The sequence below is a fragment of the Lithobates pipiens genome, unplaced genomic scaffold (assembly GCF_037356315.1).
Source record: "Lithobates pipiens isolate NorthernLeopardFrog02 unplaced genomic scaffold, aLitPip1_a1.2 Scaffold_30, whole genome shotgun sequence".
NCBI classification, from domain to species: domain Eukaryota; kingdom Metazoa; phylum Chordata; class Amphibia; order Anura; family Ranidae; genus Lithobates; species Lithobates pipiens.
Window position 1 is genome coordinate 162988097 of NW_027507791.1, and position 15741 is coordinate 163003837.

General features: G+C 47.3%; 10 pseudogenes; all 10 read left to right on the plus strand.

Moving 5' to 3' along the window:
• The first annotated feature begins 423 nt into the window (after nt 1-423).
• On the plus strand, nt 424-542 carry LOC143949333 (5S ribosomal RNA; annotated as a pseudogene).
• Nucleotides 543-702: 160 nt separating this feature from the next.
• On the plus strand, nt 703-821 carry LOC143946933 (5S ribosomal RNA; annotated as a pseudogene).
• A 9850-nt stretch (nt 822-10671) lies between these two features.
• On the plus strand, nt 10672-10790 carry LOC143948052 (5S ribosomal RNA; annotated as a pseudogene).
• Nucleotides 10791-10896: 106 nt separating this feature from the next.
• LOC143949950 (5S ribosomal RNA) lies at nt 10897-11015 on the plus strand (annotated as a pseudogene).
• Nucleotides 11016-11174: 159 nt separating this feature from the next.
• Nucleotides 11175-11293, plus strand: LOC143948518 (5S ribosomal RNA; annotated as a pseudogene).
• A 316-nt stretch (nt 11294-11609) lies between these two features.
• On the plus strand, nt 11610-11728 carry LOC143949671 (5S ribosomal RNA; annotated as a pseudogene).
• Nucleotides 11729-12047: 319 nt separating this feature from the next.
• On the plus strand, nt 12048-12166 carry LOC143948114 (5S ribosomal RNA; annotated as a pseudogene).
• A 99-nt stretch (nt 12167-12265) lies between these two features.
• Nucleotides 12266-12384, plus strand: LOC143949951 (5S ribosomal RNA; annotated as a pseudogene).
• A 580-nt stretch (nt 12385-12964) lies between these two features.
• On the plus strand, nt 12965-13083 carry LOC143949000 (5S ribosomal RNA; annotated as a pseudogene).
• Nucleotides 13084-13184: 101 nt separating this feature from the next.
• On the plus strand, nt 13185-13303 carry LOC143947263 (5S ribosomal RNA; annotated as a pseudogene).
• Nucleotides 13304-15741: the final 2438 nt, after the last annotated feature.

The window sequence follows — 15741 nt, forward strand, 5'->3', positions numbered from 1 at the left end:
AGCTTCAGTTCCCCATGCCGGCACCAGTCAACCACCCATGTCATGTGCGTCGCTGTGTAATATAGAGCAGGGTCCGGGAAGCCAATACCTCCCCGCAATTTCAGACGCAATAGTATTGCCCTACCAATACGCGTATGTTTGCCGCGCCAGAGGAACTTGATAAAGATTGAGCGAACCGCATGAAAGAAAGTCTGGGGTATTTTGATAGGTAAGGCTTGTAGTAGAAGTCGTGGCATCGCATTCATCTTCAACACATTACAGCGTCCAAACAATGACAGAGCTAGTGGGTCCCATCTTTTAAGGTCCGCTGTAAGCCCATAGGCTTCTTTTTATGTTGTTGGCTTTGACCTGTTTTTTTCGCTTGTTTCTCAAGGCAACCATCTTGGCATTTGTCAAGAGGGTTGGGCGTGTCTTAAAGAGAACGCTTACGGCCACATCACCCTGAAAGCACCCGATCTCATCTGATTTCAGAGGCTAAGCAGCGTCAGGCCTGGTTAGTACCTGGATGGGAGACTGCCTGGGAAGACCAGGTGCCATAGAAGGATCTGGTCTGGTTAGTGTCTTGATTGGGAGATCGCCTGGGAATACTGGATGCCGTAGGCTTCTTTTTATGTTGTTGGCTTTGACTTGTTTTTTTTAGCTTGTTTCCCAAGGTGACCATCTTGGCCTTTGTCAAGAGGCTTCAGAGTGCCCAAAGAGAGTGCCTACGGCCAAATCACCCTGAAAGAGCCCAATCTCATCTGATCTCGGAGGCTAAGCAGCGATGGGCCTGGTTAGTACCTGGATGGGAGACAGCCTGGGAATACCAGGTGCCGTAGGCTTTTTCATTATGTTGTAGGCGTTGACCTGTTTTTTTTCCCTTGTTTCCCAAGGTGACCATCTTGGCATGTGTCAAGAGGGTTGAGAGTGCACAAAGAAATTGCCTACGGGCAAAACACCCTAAAAGCGCCCAGTCTGGTCTGGTCTCAGAGGCTAAGCAGGGTTGGGCCTGGTTTGTACCTGGATGGGAGACCGCCTGGGTTTTCCAGATGCCGCAGGCTTCTTTTTATGTTGTTGGTGTTGACCTGTTTTTTTCGCTTGTTTCCCAAAGTGATCATCTTGGCATTTGTCAAGAGGGTTGAAAGTGCCTAAAGAGATCGCTTACAGCCGCATCACCCTGAAAGCACCATATCTCTTCTGATCTCAGAGGCTAAGACGGGTTGGGCCTAGTTAGTACTTGAATGGGAGAGGGCCTTGGAATACCAGGTGCCGTATTCTTCTTTTTATGTTGTTGGCGTTGACCTGTTTTTTTCCGCTTGTTTCCCAGGGTGACTATCTTGGCATTTTTCAAGAGGGATGAGAGTGCCCAAAGAGATTGCCTATGGGCACATCACCCTGAAAGCGCCCAATCTCCGCTGATCTCAGAGGCTAGAAAGGGTTGCGCCTTGTTAATACCTGGATGGGAGACCGCCTGGGAATACTAGGTGCTGTAGGCTTCTTTTTATGTTGTTGGCGTTGACTTGTTTTTTTTGTTTGTTTCCCAAGGTGACCATCTTGGCATTTGTCAAGAGGGTTGAGCGTGCCTGAAAAAATCTACTATGGCTGCATCACCCTGAAAGAGCCAAACCTCATTTGATCTCAGAGGCTAAGCAGGGTTGGGACCTGGTTAGTACCTGGATGGGAGACCGCCTGGGATTTCTCCATGCCATAGGCTTTTTTTTAAGTTGTTGGCATTGACTTTTTTTTTTTTTTTATTCTTTTATTAAGTATAAGTAGAACATCATAAATATAACAGTCAACCATACAGCATGACCCAGGGTCACAATTACATGGTAAAAAAAATTAGGCAGCCAAATAACTCTGGGTTCTCAGAGGGGAGTCCTACAGTTTCATGCAGAAAAGAGAGAAACCCCACCTCCGACATGTAGTACAGTATAACTAGTGCAGCTCCGTTCGGACAAATGTAATCATGGAGAACAACTGGGACCACAGCGAGCCAGCTTATCATGACCTATGTGAACCAGAGTAAAATATGAGCCGGTCATGTCCAGAACCCTGGGGTTCTTCTGGGTCCCGAAAGCTAGTAAGGAGACAAGGCATAGTCAAAAGGGAGGACGGGGGGAGAAGAGAGTGCAAAGACGGAGAGTGAGGGGGGGGTGGCGGCGGGGAAAAAAAGAAAAATAAAGACAAAAAGGGGGGGGGATGCCACACAGGGCAGACATGGCCTACGTAGGTAAACGTTAGATGTTCAGTCGTTTTCTGGGACAGGGGCGCTGCTCACCTCCCGAATGTAGTCTCGAGTACCAGTAAAATACCTCCAGGGCCTCCATGTAACACTACATGCCTCTTCAGTGTTGTGAAGGGTGGCGGTCAATTCTTCCATCCGGAGAATATGATTTACTTTGGAATACCACAGCACCTTGGATGGGGGCTGAGGCTGCCTCCACAGTGTGGGAATGCAGGCCCGGGCGGCGTTCAGGAGTTGCATCGTGAGGGTTTTTTTGTATTTTCGAACAGGCTGTTCGGTCAAGTGTAGAAGGCACGCTGCTGGGTTGTCTGTGATATCTACATTTGTGAGAGTTTTTATCGTCCCGGTCACCTCCACCCAAAAGTTCCTCAAGGCCGGGCATGCCCAGAAAATGTATCCCATGGTCCGCGTATCTTAATTACACCTCCAACAAACATCCGGGATCGATCTATTCATTTTATTCAGAAGGTATGGGACTCTATACCAGCGTGAGACTATCTTGTATCCTGATTCTTGATATAGGTTTGCGATGGAAGCTTTATGTAATAAGGTCAGGATCTTCCCTATCTGTTGTGGGGTAAATGTGATGCCTAAGTCCCTCTCCCATTTGTGGATAAATGGTGGGGTCGACTCCTCCTCCTGACTACTCAATAGGTTGTACAGGAGGGAGAGGGTGTGTCGCACAGGTTCCCTTTTGTGACAGATGGATTCATAGGGCGTCAGGTCTCTAGGAGTGTAGGGGGCCCTTTGTATGGCCAGAAGAAAGTGACAAAGTTGATAAGCACTAAACAAGTCAAGCAGAGGGTCAGAAAGCTCGGCGACAGTTTGCGTGGTCGGGAGCCCTCCCGAGGGCCACACCTCTCCCAGACGCTGTTTCCCCACGACTGTCAACTGTCGCAGTTTCTTGTTGGTAAATCCCAGTGGGAAGTCTGGATTACCTATAACCGGAGTCATTGGTGACGGCAGGGGAGCAATGTGTGTGCAGTGGAACAACCTCCGCACAACAGCCAACGTAGCTCCCACTACGGGGTGATCTCTGAGGTCTTTTGGTAGGGAGGACAGGAGCCACGGGGAGGTCAATAGGGGAATGGATCCATCCTCAATCTCCATCTCCACCCACTGCTTGTGTGGGCCATTACAATGCCAATCAACGACTCTCGCTAGCAGAGTTGCTCTGTAGTATTGTCTCAGATCTGGGAGACCCAGACCCCCCTTGTCCTTTGGTCTGGCAAGCAATTGCAAACGGGCTCTGGGCGGTTTGTGTACCCAAATAAAGTCCCGGAGCAGCACCTGCAGTTGTCTGAAAAAAATTGTGGGTAACTGGATCGGTAATGTCTGGAACAAGTATAAGATCCGCGGGAGGGCCGTCATTTTGAATGCATTACAGCGCCCGAACCAGGTCAGTGTTAAAGCATGCCAGTTTCCCAAATCAGATTTCAGTCTATTCAGGAGAGGGACAAAATTAAGCGGGTACAATTGCGCCAAATCCGCTGCGATGTTAACGCCCAGGTAACGTATAGATTTTTCAGCTCAGTAGAATAGAAAGCGTAGCCTCTTCGCCTCACCATCCGGGACCGATATATTCAATACAGCCAACTTGGCGCAATTGATTTTATAGTTTGATAGGCTGCCGTATCGCCGGAGAGCCAGTATATTGGGAAGCGAAATGTGTGGATTGGAGACGAAAAAAAATTAGATCGTCAGCGTACGCCACAATTTTGTGGTGTGCCGAGGGTTTGGATATGCCAGTATTATTCGGGTCATTCCGAACAGGACACATAAGTGGTTCCAGTGTCAGAATAAAAATTAGGGGAGACAGAGGGCACCCCTGCCTCGTCCCATTAGTGATGGGGAAAGAGTCCGAGCACCACTCGTTCACCCGTACCGCTGCCGACGGCGTGGAGTAAAGCGACATTTCCCAGCTCATCATGTTGGGACCAAGACCTATATGTTCCAGGGTGGCCTGCATAAAGTGCCAGGCCACCCTGTCAAAGGCCTTCTCCGCGTCCATTGACAAAATAAGCAAGGGCCTTTCCTGTACATGCGCCGCATGGATTAAATTGAGGACTCGGGCCGTATTGTCTCTAGCTTCCGACTTATTTTTTATTTTTTTGCTTGTTCCCAAGGTGACCATCTTGGCGTTTGTCAAGAGGGTTGAAAGTGCCTGAAGAGATTTCCTACGGGCACATGACCCTGAAAGCACCCGATCTCGTTTGATGTTGAAGGCTAAGGAGAGTCTGGCCTTGTTAGTACCTGGATGGGAGACCGCCTGGGAATACCAGGTGCTGTAGACTTCTTCTTATGTTGTTGGCGTTGACTTGTTTTTTTTGTTTGTTTCCCAAGGTGACCATCTTGGCGATAGTCAAGAGGGTTGAGAGTGCCTGAAGAAATCTCCTATGGCCACATCACCCTGAAAGAGCCCAATCTCATCTGATCTCAGAGGCTAAGCAGTTTAGTACCTGGATGGGAGACCGCCTGGGATTTCCAGATGCCGTAGGCTTCTTTTTATGTTGTTGCCGTTGACCTATTTTTTCCGCTTGTTAACAAGGTGACCATCTTGGCGTTTGTCAAGAGAGTTGAGAGTGCCTGAAGATATTGGATACGGCCACATCACCCTGAATCTGTTCCATCTCGTCTGATCTTGGAGGCTTAGCAGGGTCGGGCCTGGTTAATGCCTGGATGGGAGACCGCCTGGGAATACCAGGTGTCGTAGGCTTCTTTTTTTTTTCAAATATAATTTTTTCTCCAAACAGGGGAAGACGGTCCCCCGAGTACATAATGCAACAGAGAAATACAGAGCAAAAAGCAGCTGAACAATACTTGATACAGGTATATTCGCAACTGTGAGTCTGCCTTCCATCAATCACAATGATTCGAGGCACAGATAAAGTACTGTACCAAGATCCAGGGTCACACAAACCCCAGGTCCCTCCGGCATAATCCATCCAGAGGGGGGTGTGGGGCCGTCATTCCCAATTTTGCACTTTTTCCAAAAGAGAGAGGGGGTGGAGGGTGTGAGAGATAGGGGAGGAAGGCAGAAAAGAGAAGGGGTGAAAGATCAGGAAAGGAGAAGTGGGGACGAGACACGATGGCAGCCACTGTCCAAGGGGCCAGTCAAGGAAAGCTCAGAGCACTAAGGCGATAGCAGGCGACATCCTTATATCCATAATATAAAGGTATTCCAGATGTCCCAGGTTTGTTTAAAAAATTCTTGTTTACCTTGTGATGTGAGGATCAAGTCCTCCATTTTTTTTAATGTCCTCTATTTTCCTAAGCCAGTGAGTAGAATGCAGCCTCTTCCTGGATGGAGAAGTCTGTGAATTTTTGTGTTATGCATCAGATCTCTGTCCAGAAGTCCACCAAGCTGGGGCAGGACCAAAAAATGTGGAGCAACGTGCCCTCTTCTTCTCCACACCTCCAGCATATGTTCGAGGAAGAGGGGAAACATTTATGCAGCTTTGATGGTGTCAAATACCACCTGGTGAGAAGTTTAAAATTAGTCTCCTGTATCTTTGTGCACAGCGAGGTTTTGAGAGCCAAAGTGATAATGCATTGTCTCTGTGCTGGGGAAAACGAGCAATTAAGGTCCTTTTCCCAGTTGGACAGACAGGTTAAGTCAAACTCCGTCTGAGGGCGGGCGAACGTTTGAGGATTGGGGATGAAATGGAGAAAATGATGTAGTTGCGTCGTTCTCCAAAAAAGCATTTGGAAAAGCCCTGTCAGATCTGTTAGGGTTGAGAAAGAAGGCCATTTTCCATCAATTTTCCATCAATGACGAATTTAGACGCATTGTCTAGGTTGGAATTTCTAAGTGGGTCCCCGGTTCAAAGTTCGGATGGCCACGTATAGGCAATAGGGGGGAAGTCAAAGACGTGAGTGTGTTTTGGGTAGCGATCAGGTGACTGACTTTCAATTAAGCCCCTATAGTGGGATGTGACGTCAATTCTGTGGGTAAATCCTTATAGCACCACATGGCGCTTCTTAGCGGAGTTCGGGAGTGAGCTTAGAAAGTTTGTTTTGATTCCAGTCCAATACACGCCCCAGATGGGAGGCCAGGTAGTAGCGTCGCAAGTCAGGGAGAACCAACCCTCCCTGTTGTTTAGACAATGTCAGCTGTGACGGCTGACAGTCGCTGAAAGTCTGGGATTTTTGTGGGCCCAGTTAAATTGAGTGAGCAAGGATTGAGCTTGCTTAAAAAACGGGACTGGAATCTGGATCGGGAGAGCTTGGAAAAGATAGGTAAATTTAGGGAGTATGTTCATTATAATAAGATTGCATCTCCTGAACCAGGAATGGAGGCCAGAATGCCACGCGTGAAGCAAACTGCGGATCTTAGTGACAAGGGGTGGGGGGAAGTTCAACATAAACGTACGCGCGATGTCCGGTGGAATGTAAGTACCTAAGTACTTAAGGGCTGTATGGGTCTGGAATTCCTGAAGGAGATTTGGCAAGGAATCTCTGGGATTCGTCAGCGAGAACAGCATGTCATCCGCGTAGGCAGATATCTTGCACTCAATAGTACCCATTTGGAGTCCCTTTATGTCTGAGTTTTGTCGAATTGTGGAGAGAAAGGGTTCCAATGACAGGGGCGACAGGGGGCAACCCTGTCTGGTCCCATTCCCGATGTCAAGGGGAGATGAGAGCACCCCATTCGCTTTGACTTGAGCTGAAGGGCGTGAAAATATCTTACTTATCCATGCCAGCATCCATTCACTCAGACCTATATGGCGAAGGACCGAGAACATGAATGTCCATTTGACCCGATCAAAAGCCTTCTCGGCATCAGTACTCACGAAAAGACAAGGGGTCCCAGATGACTTTGCTTTCATGACCAGGGTAAGCACCTTAATGGTGTTGTCCCTATCTTCCCTGGTGGGAATAAAACCTAACTGGTCAATATGTATAAGGGACTGCAAGTGATGTGCCAATCACGTGGCGAGGATTTTAGAGAATAGTTTTAGGACCGAATTTAGGAGGGAAATGGGTCTGTAGCTATCACATAGGCCCGGGTCTTTGCCCTCCTTAGGTATCAACGAGATGTGGGCTCTAAGGCTCCTCGGGAAAATCCCCATTCGAGCTCAGAGTATTAAATAAATTCACGAAGCGCGGGCCGAGAATAGGGAGGAAGGTCTTATAGTATTGTGCAGTATATCCGTCAGGGCCCGGAGCCTTACCCACCTTCGGAGGTCCCACGGCCGTCTGGACTTCTTCCAGTGTGATCGGGTCCTCCAAGTACTCCTGTGATTCCGATGAGAGGGTTGGTAGACCAGAACCGGTTACATATCTGTCTATATTGTCCTGTCCGGACCCTGAATCGGGCAGGTTGTAGAGATCAGAGTAACATTTTTCAAAGACTTCAGCTATTTGGGTTGGGGTAGAGGCCCTCTGGCCATTCTCATCTATCAACTGTGGTATGTAAGAGGCAGATTTCAACTCCTTTACCGACCTGGCTAAGATTTTTCCGCATTTGTCCCCTGACTCCTACGTCAGTTTACGACAAAACTGGAGTGCCGCTTTCGCTTTATAATGGAGTAGGTCAGCAATCTGGGTACGGAGTGTCCCCAATTCAATCTCTAAGGTCCATGAGGGGGCATGTTTATGTTTGGCTTTCACAGAGGCAAGTTCACGAAACAGATTAGCAAGCTGTTCCTTCCGTGGTCGTTTGATGCGCGCCCCGTGCCTGATAAGAACCCTGCAGAGTACTGACTTGTGAGCCTCCCAAATTATCCCCGGGTCGCAGTCCTGCGTTTAGTTTTCTTGGAAATAAAGGTCCAATTCCCTGGTCACATCTGCTAAAACTTCCGGTATCTGGAGGAGGCTCTCATTAAGGTGCCAGAATAGAGACCTAGGTGAGGGGTTCCTAGAGAGGGTGTAGGTAAGGGCTACAGGAGCGTGGTCGGACCAAGTAATATGGCCGATGGAGGAAGAGCTCACCAAGTGCAGTTGGTCATGTGGAATCAAGAAGAAGACTATCCTCAAGTATGATTTGTGAGGGGAAGAGCAAAAAGAGTAGTCCCTTTCCCCAGAGTGTTGCAGACAGTTTGGGGTATGCAGAGATGCTAGTTTATACAGAGGGACTAATGTACTAATGTACTAATGTACACAGAAGAAAGGCTAGGGCATACAGAAGACAGAAGACAGAAGACAGAAGATGGGCTAGTGTATTCAGAACATAGGCTAGTGTATATCGAAGACAGGCTATTGTATGCAGAAGACCGGCTAGTGTAAACATGCTGGTGTATATAGAGAGGCTAGTGAATTTAGAGGGTAGGCTAAGTGAGAACAGAAGACAACCTGGGCTATACAGAGACATTTCATCATTTCATCTAGCTCACATCTCTAATGGAGTTTGTCTCATTGCCATGTTATGCCTTTTCATTCTTATGCTAAATATAGATTATACTCACAACACGATTTTAATCATCCACATCAAGAATGCAATAAAACGATCATACATCAAAATAAACCATGTACTCTTTTGCTCTATTTTGCATATTTGTAATTCTCCACATCAACTGTCACATTGAGTATGTGACAGTCCTGACACACCATCCTGACTTATTTCGCTTTATTTCTTATTAGAAATAGAGAGTACTATCTCAAAATCCGGTTAAATCTATTCACTTCGATGAGTTATACCTCTAATTGTACGGTAATGCAAAATGTTCACAAAACCATCCATTTGCTATCCAGACATGCTGCACATACTAAGAGTAATGTAACTATCGCTCGCTAACGATGTAAACAGTTTTATTGCTTTTCTGACATTAACCAAGTATCTCTGACATTAACTGAGTATCTTTCTGCACTATGATCTTAATAATAATAATAGGATTGTGTAATGCAAAGATCAACTAGTCTAATATAAGCTTTCTCATTGGTACCGGCATATCCTTTAAATTTAGACTAACGCAACTATTTCTCGGCAATTTTCAAGCTAAGCTTTCAATCTCTTACCGTTGAACAGTGATACTTCCTCCCTGCAATATTAAGCCATTTAAATTTCCTATTGGTCGCCTATATTATACAACGCTCTGAAAAGCATATATGTAGAGAATAAAACTAGTCTTACATCTTAATAAAACAGTTTTATTGCTCAACCAGTATCAGCTGTCATGACATAAGCAAATAAACGTTTCCACTGTTTGACTCTATTTTCTGTATTCCTTCTTTTTCTTCACCTTAACTGTCACAGTTTTACCGCAGAAAAATGTGAGAAAAGCAGTGTAAGCCGTCTTTCTGCCATATGCTTCAGAAAATTAATGTACCGCTTTTAAATCCATATCAATTCCACATAACCGTGAATCGTCTTACAATTTTAACATTTACTGATAGAAATTACTGATATTACATTATGACTATACCAGTGGAAAAGGACCGCGTAATGAAACTGTGAAATTAATCATAATCTCAGAGTTAACCTAGCTGATAAATTTACGATTTACTCACGATTTACTCAACGATTTAAACTTAGATTTTTTCAAGCTAAGTCTATTTAATCTTAAGTAATTTATACTATATTCTACTGTACTCTTAATCATCTCATCTCTAATTCATATTCACATTTCTAATGCAGTTTGTCTTCTTGCCATGTCATCCTCTGCCAGTTATTATCCTTTCTCATCCTTATGCTATATTTGGGGTATATTCACTACATGATTAAAGACACGTAATGAACCTGATTGATAAAAACCTACACACGTCGTTGCTGTTATTTCGTGTATATAGAGAAGCTAGTGTATACAGAAGACAGGCTTGGGTATACATGGTGACATGGTTTTTTTTTTCCACTTGTTTCCCAAGGTGATCATCTTGGCATTTGTCAAGAGGGCTGAGAGAGCCCAAAGAAATCTCCTACGGCCACATCACCCTGAAAGCGCCCGATCTCATCTGATCTCAGAGGCTAAGCAGGGTCCGGCCTGGATAGTACCTAATTACAGGTGCCATAGGAATCTTTTTATATTGTTGGCTTTGACCAGTTTTTCTTTCGTTTGTTTCCCAAGGTGACCATTTTAGCATCTGTCAAGAGTTTTGAGTATGACCCGAAGCGTTCGCCTAAGGTCACATCCCCCTGAAAGCGCCCGATCTCAGAGGCTAAGCAGGGTCTGGGTCAGATGGGAGACCGCCAGGGTCTATGTTGTTGGCGTTGACCTGTTTTTTTTCACTTGTTTCCCAAGATGACCATCTTGGCATTTGTCAAGAGGGTTGAGAGTGTCTAAATAGAACACCTATGGCCACATCACCCTGAAAGCGCACAATCTCATCTGATCTCGGAGGCCTAGCAGTGTACGGCCTGGTTAATACCTGTATGGGAGACCATCTGTGAATACCAGGTGCCGTAGGCTTCTTTTTATGTTGTTCACGTTGACCTGTTTATTTTCGAGTGTTTCCCAAGGTGACCATCTTGGCGTTTAACAAGAGGGTTGAGAGTGCCCAAAGAGATCACCTACGGCCCCATCACCCTGAAAGCGCCCAATCTCATCTGATCTCAGAGGCTAAACAGTGTCGGGCCTGGTTAGTACCTGGATGGGAGACCACCTGGGAATACCAGGTGCCATAGGCTTCTTTTTATGTTCTTGGCTTTGACCTGTTTTTTTCGCTTGCTTCTCAAGGCGACCATCTTGGCGTTTGTCAAGAGGGTTGGGCGTGTCTTGAAGAGAAGAGAAGAAGCTTACGGCCACATCACCCTGAAAGCACCCGATCTCGTCTGATTTCAGAGGCTAAGCAGCGTCAGGCCTGGTTAGTACCTGGATGGGAGTCTGCCTGGGAAGACCAGGTGCCATAGAAGGATCTGGCCTGGTTAGTGTCTTGATTGGGAGATCGCCTGGGAATACCGGATGCCGTAGGATTCTTTTTATGTTGTTGGCTTTGACCAGTTTTTTTAGCTTGTTTCCCAATGTGACCATCTTGGCCTTTGTCAAGAGGCTTCAGAGTGCCCAAAGAGAGTGCCTACGGCCAAATCACCCTTAAAGAGCCCAATCTCATCTGATCTCGGAGGCTAAGCAGCGATGGGCCTGGTTAGTACCTGGATGGGAGACAGCCTGGGAATACCAGGTGCCATAGGCTTCTTATTATGTTGTCGGCGTTGAGCTGTTTTTTTCCCTTGTTTCCCAAGGTGACCATCTTGGCATTTGTCAAGAGGGTTGAGAGTGCACAAAGAAATTGCCTACGGGCACAACACCCTGAAAGCGCACAATCTCATCTGATCTCGGAGGCCTAGCAGTGTACGGCCTGGTTAATACCTGTATGGGAGACCATCTGTGAATACCAGGTGCCGTAAGCTTCTTTTTATGTTGTTGGCGTTGACCTGTTTATTTTCACTTGTTTCCCAAGGTGACCATCTTGGCATTTAACAAGAGGTTTGAGAGTGACCAAAGAGATCACCTACGGCCCCATCACCCTGAAAGCACCCGATCTTGTATGATCTCGGAGGCTAAGCAGTGTCGGGCATGGTTAGTACCAGGATGGGAGAACGTCTGGGAATAACAGGTGCCATAGGCTTCTTTTTATGTTGCTGGCCTTGACCTGTTTTGTTTTTCACTTGCTTCCCAAGGTGACCATCTTAGCGTTTGTCAAGAGGGTTGAGAGTGCCCGAAGAGATCACCTACGGCCCCATCACCCTGAAAGCGCCCAATCTCGTCTGATCTCGGAGGCCTAGCAGTGTACGGCCTGGTTAATACCTGTATGGGAGACCATCTGTGAATACCAGGTGCCATAGGCTTCTTTTTATGTTGTTGGCGTTGACCTGTTTATTTTCGCTTGTTTCCCAAGGTGACCATCTTGGCGTTTAACAAGAGGGTTGAGAGTGCCCAAAGAGATCACCTACGGCCCCATCACCCTGAAAGCGCCCAATCTCATCTGATCTCAGAGGCTAAACAGTGTCGGGCCTGGTTAGTACCTGGATGGGAGACCGCCTGGGAATACCAGGTGCCATAGGCTTCTTTTTATGTTGTTGGCTTTGACCTGTTTTTTTCGCTTGCTTCTCAAGGCGACCATCTTGGCGTTTGTCAAGAGGGTTGGGCGTGTCTTGAAGAGAACGCTTACGGCCACATCACCCTGAAAGCACCCGATCTCGTCTGATTTCAGAGGCTAAGCAGCGTCAGGCCTGGTTAGTACCTGGATGGGAGTCTGCCTGGGAAGACCAGGTGCCATAGAAGGATCTGGCCTGGTTAGTGTCTTAATTGGGAGATCGCCTGGGAATACCGGATGCCGTAGGATTCTTTTTATGTTGTTGGCTTTGACCAGTTTTTTTAGCTTGTTTCCCAAGGTGACCATCTTGGCCTTTGTCAAGAGGCTTCAGAGTGCCCAAAGAGAGTGCCTACGGCCAAATCACCCTTAAAGAGCCCAATCTCATCTGATCTCGGAGGCTAAGCAGCGATGGGCCTGGTTAGTACCTGGATGGGAGACAGGTGCCATAGGCTTCTTATTATGTTGTCGGCGTTGAGCTGTTTTTTTCCCTTGTTTCCCAAGGTGACCATCTTGGCATTTGTCAAGAGGGTTGAGAGTGCACAAAGAAATTGCCTACGGGCACAACACCCTGAAAGCGCACAATCTCATCTGATCTCGGAGGCCTAGCAGTGTACGGCCTGGTTAATACCTGTATGGGAGACCATCTGTGAATACCAGGTGCCGTAGGCTTCTTTTTATGTTGTTGGCGTTGACCTGTTTATTTTCACTTGTTTCCCAAGGTGACCATCTTGGCATTTAACAAGAGGTTTGAGAGTGACCAAAGAGATCACCTACGGCCCCATCACCCTGAAAGCACCCGATCTTGTATGATCTCGGAGGCTAAGCAGTGTCGGGCATGGTTAGTACCAGGATGGGAGAACGTCTGGGAATAACAGGTGCCGTAGGCTTCTTTTTATGTTGCTGGCCTTGACCTGTTTTGTTTTTCACTTGCTTCCCAAGGTGACCATCTTAGCGTTTGTCAAGAGGGTTGAGAGTGCCCGAAGAGATCACCTACGGCCCCATCACCCTGAAAGCGCCCAATCTCGTCTGATCTCGGAGGCTAAACAGTGTCGGGCCTGGTTAGTACCTGGATGGGAGACCGCCTGGGAATACCAGGTGCCATAGGCTTCTTTTTATGTTCTTGGCTTTGACCTGTTTTTTTCGCTTGTTTCTCAAGGCGACCATCTTGGCGTTTGTCAAGAGGGTTGGGCGTGTCTTGAAGAGAACGCTTACAGCCACATCACCCTGAAAGCACCCGATCTCGTCTGATTTCAGAGGCTAAGCAGCGTCCGGCCTGGTTAGTACCTGGATGGGAGACTGCCTGGGAAGACCAGGTGCCATAGAAGGATCTGGCCTGGTTAGTGTCTTGATTGGGAGATCGCCTGGGAATACAGGATGCCGTAGGATTCCTTTTATGTTGTTGGCTTTGACCTGTTTTTTTTAGCTTGTTTCCCAAGGTGACCATCTTGGCCTTTGTCAAGAGGCTTCAGAGTGCCCAAAGAGACTCTGAAAGAGCCCAATCTCATTTGATCTCGGAGGCTAAGCAGCGATGGGCCTGGTTAGTACCTGGATGGGAGACAGCCATGGAATACCAGGTGCCGTAAGCTTCTGATTATGTTGTCGGCGTTGACCTGTTTTTTTCCCTTGTTTCCAAAGGTGACCATCTTGGCATTTGTCAAGAGGGTTGAGAGTGCACAAAGAAATTGCCTACGGGCACAACACCCTGAAAGCGCCCAATCTCGTTTGGTCTCAGAGGCTAAGCAGGGTTGGGCCTGGTTTGTACCTGGATGGGAGACCGCCTGGGTTTTCCAGATGCCGCAGGCTTCTTTTTATGTTGTTGGCGTTGACTTGTTTTTTTTTTTTGTTTCCCAAGGTGACCATCTTGGCGTTTGTCAATAGGGTTGAGCGTGCCTGAAAAAATCTACTATGGCCGCATCACCCTGAAAGAGCCCAATCTCATTTGATCTCAGAGGCTAAGCAGGGTTGGGACCTGGTTAGTACCTGGATGGGAGACTGCCTGGGATTTCTCGATTTTTTTTATTTTTTTTTATTCTTTTATTAAGTATAAGTAGAACAACATAAATATAACAGTCAACCATACAGCATGACCCAGGGTCACAATTACATGGTAACAAAAAATAGGCAGCCAAATAACTCTGGGTTCTCAGAGGGGAGTCCTACAGTTTCATGCAGAAAAGAGAGAAACCCCACCTCTGACATGTAGTACAGTATAACTAGTGCAGCTCAGTTCGGACAAATGTAATCATGGAGAACAACTGGGACCACAGCGAGCCAGCTTATCATGAGCTTTGTGAACCAGAGTAAAATATGAGCCGGTCGTGTCCAGAACCCTGGGGTTCTTCTGGGTCCTGAAGGCTAGTAAGGAGACAAGGCATAGTCAAAAGGGAGGACGGGGGAAGAAGAGAGTGCAAAGACGGAGAGAGAGGAGGGGGGGGATGGCGGCGGGGAAAAAAAGAAAAATAAAGACAAAATGGGAGGGGGGGGGAATGCCACCAAGGGCAGACATGGCCTACGTAGGTAAACGTTAGATGTTCAGTCGTTTTCTGGCACAGGGGCACTGCTCACCTCCCGAATGTAGTCTCGAGTACCAGTAAAATACCTAAAGGGCCTCCATGTAACACTAAATGCCTCTTCAGTGTTGTGAAGGGTGGCGGTCAATTCTTCCATCCGGAGAATATGATTGACTTTGGAATACCACAGCACCTCGGATGGGGGCTGAGGCTGCCTTCACAGTGTGGGAATGCAGGCCCGGGCGGCGTTCAGGAGTTGCATCATGAGGGTTTTTTTGTATTTTCGAACAGGCTGTTCGGTCAAGTGTAGAAGGCACGCTGCTGGGAACCCAAAAGTTCCTCAAGGCCAGGCATGCCCAGAAAAGGTGTCCCATGGTCCCCGTATCTGAATTGCACCTCCAACAAACATCCGGGATCGATCTATTCATTTTATTCAGAAGGTCTGGGACTCTATACCAGGGTGAGACTATCTTGTATCCTGATTCTTAATATTGGTTTGCGATGGAAGCTTTATGTACTAAGGTCAGGATCTTCCCTATCTGTTTTGGGGTAAATGTGATGCCTAAGTCCCTCTCCCATTTGTGGATAAATGGTGGGGTCGACTCCTCCTCCTGACTACTCAATAGGTTGTACAGGAGGGAGAGGGTGTGTCGCACAGGTTCCCTTTTGTGACAGATGGATTCATAGGGCGTCAGGTCTCTAGGAGTGTAGGGGGCCCTTTGTATGGCCAGAAGAAAGTGACAAAGTTGATAAGCACTAAACAAGTCAAGCGGAGGGTCAGAAAGCTCGGCGACAGTTTGCGTGGTCGGGAGCCCTCCCGAGGGCCACACCTCTCCCAGACGCTGTTTCCCCACGACTGTCAACTGTCACAGTTTCTTGTTGGTAAATCCCGGTGGGAAGTCTGGATTACCTATAACCGGAGTCATTGGTGACGGCAGGGGAGCAATGTGTGTGCAGAGGAGCAACCTACGCACAACAGCCAACGTAGCTCCCACTACGGGGTGATCTCTGAGGTCTTTTGGTAGGGAGGACAGG